The following is a 5,000-nucleotide window of genomic DNA, read 5'->3' on the forward strand; positions in this document are numbered from 1 at the left end:
CAAGACACCCATATACAAAACGATTGTATACACATACACAGACACAAGGCCACCAGTTTAATTAGCCCGTAATCTCCACGGATGCAGTAAAACAGTCTCTGCTCCCTCAGCGGTGCGTTTGCTCGGCTGACATCATTCGGCAGAATCATCCAGGATGAACAATGAAGTGTACAGGGTGAAAACGTGAAATAAAAGAATATCTACAAGGCCATAAGTATGTCGACACCAAGGTATTATGTCCATTATGTGACTGGTTTTTGTAAAGCCAGGAAGACGGCGTACAGATTAAGCCTCATTTTAACCCTGAATTGGTTGGTATTTTTTGGAATTGGGAGGATTTTCTGCGAGCTCTCAGCTCTCAATACCAACTCCTTAAATACTGCCGCGTAAAACTTCAACGTGCTATGTTCCCCACTGGCGCAGTTTTTTGACGTGTAAGAGAAAGTGTTGCACTTTGTGCACGTTTGGTGTCCAAAGATAGGTTTACTTAGTTTGTACGTTTTACTTACGCAACAAAACCATTTGGCTAAATTCAGAAAACTATTGGGATTTTTTTTTTTTTTTTTTAAACATACACTCTATATAATATGTGGACGGAGTCATGGCGACATCACCCATTGGTTTGTGGACTGATGATTTTGAAGCCTCGAGTTCGCCATCTTGGATTAGGGCCATCGCCATTTTTTTTTCTGCAACCAATGAAACGGAAGTGACCACATTTAGACTTCGGAGTGACATAAAGATGCTGTATATGTCTCTCGTAGAAGAAACAACCTGTCAATCACCTTGTAGCCCCGCTCTAAAGTATACTCTGCTTTATGGTCTATTTGACACTAAATGGACCATCATTTACTAAATGAACGTCATGCTGTATTGAAGAATACTTGAAACTAGAGATTGAGACCATAAACTCATGTTTACAATGTTTACTGAGGGAATAAATCAAGAGAGAAGTAGAGTCATTTTGTCAAAGACTTCTATACAACCAGACTTCTTTTTGCAAACGGAGGAGTCGCCCCTTGATGGCCAGTAGAGAGAATGCAAGTTTTAGGACACTTCCGCATCGCCTTCACTCGTTGGTTGACACTTGTAAAATAAGTACATTTGTTAGATAAAATAAGTGAGATTTTTACTTAAGTTGCATTACAAAACAATGGGAAAATAAGTCAATGTTGTCTTGGTTAAACACAAGACACAAACAGCCAGGACTCTGACAGCGGTCTCCTGGGTCAGAGTCCTGTGTTTCTATACAACCCCACCTCCCATCTGCCCTGCTTTCTTGCCTTTCATATCAGTGGCTCTAACCGTCTAATGACGGGATTATATTGGAGTTCGTTAAAAGCCTGATGCGACTTATACTGCGGGCGCTAGCCTAAATCATTAAAAAACACGGATGTGAGAATAAAGTTTCATCTTTCTGAATCACACTTCAGAAAGTGACAAAACCACTTTAAACTGCTGTATTGAAGATAGCATGTGTGAAAACGAAGACTTTGATTTGCATAGAAGTGTAACAACTACGCAGTGTAACTACTATTTCACTGTAGTTACGGAAATGTTAAAAGGTTTTCCCCACTTTTCCCCTATTTTTTTTAAAATGCACAACAACAATAATAGTGAAGCAGTCGTGTGCAATTAAAAATAAAAGTTTATATTAACACATTCATGCAAGAATTCAGACACACACGCACACAGTGGCTTTTTATTATACTGTCAACAGAAGCCATGGTGACAGTGATAGATTGGGGCTGGAGGTACATGGGGGGGCAGTGGAATGACCTCTCCACCAATGAGAAGCTGGCTGCGTAACCTTTGGACCAATAACAGCCCTTCCAGGTCAAATGTGACCGGAGGGCAAGCGGCAAGACAATCCGTTCATCTGGGAATGAATGGATGGAGGAGAAAATGGAGAGAAGGATCCTCTGCAGCTATGTCTGTGCACCGTTCACGGTCAGCTCCGAGGGGACTCTTTCAGTCACTGCAAACTACAAATCATAGAATCAGTTAGATTATCACTGAAAAAGGGCTACCGGACAAAATACAGGCCCTATACAACAAAGGAATGCCTGGGATCCTGATGTTTTTTTAACTGTAAGCTCAACACTGTCATATCAAAATGATTCAATGTTGTTTCTGGAATTACTAATAGTTAATATTTCCATCACTGGAGCTTTTAACTAAGTTTAAAACATCAACTTCGACCAGCTGAATATCTTAATATTAACACCGCCGTTGTTTGGCCCACAACAACAGTTTGTCTCCAGCAGCATCAGGCTGCTGTGTATCCTCATAGAGGGGATGGAGACGAAGACAGAGCTGGCAGTGTGATGGTGAATATTCAAATTTGATTTTGCAGTGCGGCCACAAAGAAAAATCACAGCTCCAATGCTGCACCAGCGTCTGCTGCATGTGTAAACATGTTTTTCAGGTAAACTTTAATATATCAATAAAGGATCAAGGCCAGTGATTGACTTGTTGGTTACAAGCTATAGCTTCTAGGCCATCAGGTAGTCTAACCTTGGGAGTGGGGACATTTAGGGAGGAGGAACGATTGACTTCCACTCAAATTGGATCAACTTTCCTGCACTCAAAGAGCAAAACAAACTTGTTGGAAAACCATAAAAGTAAACAAAAAAGATGTAATTTTACACAATTGAACAGTTGAATGATGCATGCATATGCAAAAAAGCATTTGGTGTTATAGACTGCATTTGACTGGAACTGGAACACATGTTTAAATCCTCAGACTGCTTACTGACTGACTCGGGCTTGGTATTTGTACTCGATTTCACATGGTGGGTATCGAATGAAAGACTTGGTATTAGTATTACTTTAAGGCTAGTGGTATAGGTACTGGTATCACCGTTTTAGACACAACACCCAGCCCTTCTTGTGACCATCCGCTCCTCTTGTGACCATTAGCCCATCTTGTGACCATCAGCCTTTCTTGTGACCATCAGCTCTTCTTGTGACCATTAGCCCTTCTTGTGACCATCAGCCCTTCTCGTGACCATCAGCTCTTCTTGTGACCATTAGACCTTTTTGTGACCATCAGCCCTTCTTGTGACCATTAGCCTTTCTTGTGACCATCAGCTCTTCTTGTGACCATTAGGCCTTTTTGTGACCATCAGCCCTTCTTGTGACCATTAGCCTTTCTTGTGACCATTAGCCTTTCTTGTGACCATTAGCCCTTCTTGTGACCATTAGCCTTTCTTGTGACCATCAGCTCTTCTTGTGACCATTAGGCCTTTTTGTGACCATTAGCCTTTCTTGTGACCATTAGCCTTTCTTGTGACCATTAGCCCTTCTTGTGACCATTAGCCCTTCTTGTGACCATCAGCTCTCCTTTTGACCATCAGCTCTTCTTGTGACCATTAGGCCTTTTTGTGACCATCAGCCCTTCTTGTGACCATTAGCCTTTCTTGTGACCATTAGCCCTTCTTGTGACCATTAGCCTTTCTTGTGACCATTAGCCCTTCTTGTGACCATTAGCCTTTCTTGTGACCATTAGCCCTTCTTGTGACCATTAGCCCTTCTTGTGACCATTAGCCTTTCTTGTGACCATTGGCCCTTCTTGTGACCATTAGCCCTTATTGTGACCATCAGCTCTTCTTGTGACCATTAGCCCTTCTTGTGACCATTAGCATTTCTTGTGACCATTAGCCCTTCTTGTGACCATTAGCCCTTCTTGTGACCATCAGCCCTTCTTGTGACCATCAGCTCTACTTGTGACCATTAGCCCTTCTCGTGACCATCAGCTCTTCTTGTGACCATTAGGCCTTTTTGTGACCATCAGCCCTTCTTGTGACCATTAGCCTTTCTTGTGACCATCAGCCCTTCTTGTGACCATCAGCTCTTCTTGTGACCATTAGGCCTTTTTGTGACCATCAGCCCTTCTTGTGACCATTAGCCTTTCTTGTGACCATCAGCTCTTCTTGTGACCATTAGGCCTTTTTGTGACCATCAGCCCTTCTTGTGACCATTAGCCTTTCTTGTGACCATTAGCCTTTCTTGTGACCATTAGCCCTTCTTGTGACCATTAGCCTTTCTTGTGACCATCAGCTCTTCTTGTGACCATTAGGCCTTTTTGTGACCATTAGCCTTTCTTGTGACCATTAGCCCTTCTTGTGACCATTAGCCCTTCTTGTGACCATCAGCTCTCCTTTTGACCATCAGCTCTTCTTGTGACCATTAGGCCTTTTTGTGACCATCAGCCCTTCTTGTGACCATTAGCCTTTCTTGTGACCATTAGCCTTTCTTGTGACCATTAGCCCTTCTTGTGACCATTAGCCTTTCTTGTGACCATCAGCTCTTCTTGTGACCATTAGGCCTTTTTGTGACCATTAGCCTTTCTTGTGACCATTAGCCCTTCTTGTGACCATTAGCCCTTCTTGTGACCATCAGCTCTCCTTTTGACCATCAGCTCTTCTTGTGACCATCAGCTCTACTTGTGACCATTAGCCCTTCTCGTGACCATCAGCTCTTCTTGTGACCATTAGGCCTTTTTGTGACCATCAGCCCTTCTTGTGACCATTAGCCTTTCTTGTGACCATCAGCCCTTCTTGTGACCATCAGCTCTTCTTGTGACCATTAGGCCTTTTTGTGACCATCAGCCCTTCTTGTGACCATTAGCCTTTCTTGTGACCATCAGCTCTTCTTGTGACCATTAGGCCTTTTTGTGACCATCAGCCCTTCTTGTGACCATTAGCCTTTCTTGTGACCATTAGCCCTTCTTGTGACCATTAGCCTTTCTTGTGACCATTAGCCCTTCTTGTGACCATTAGCCCTTATTGTGACCATCAGCTCTTCTTGTGACCATTAGCCCTTCTTGTGACCATCAGCTCTTCTTGTGACCATTAGGCCTTCTTGTGACCATTGGCTCTTCTTGTTACGATCAGCCCTTCTTGTGACTGTAAAAGTTCTGAGAATCTCGAGCTGCCTGGTGCTTGGAAGAAGAAGTCCAGAAGCCAGAGATATATAATAATCCTTATTTAATCATA

Source organism: Cyclopterus lumpus, chromosome 8, assembly GCF_009769545.1.
Source record: "Cyclopterus lumpus isolate fCycLum1 chromosome 8, fCycLum1.pri, whole genome shotgun sequence".
Classification (NCBI taxonomy): Eukaryota; Metazoa; Chordata; class Actinopteri; order Perciformes; family Cyclopteridae; genus Cyclopterus; species Cyclopterus lumpus.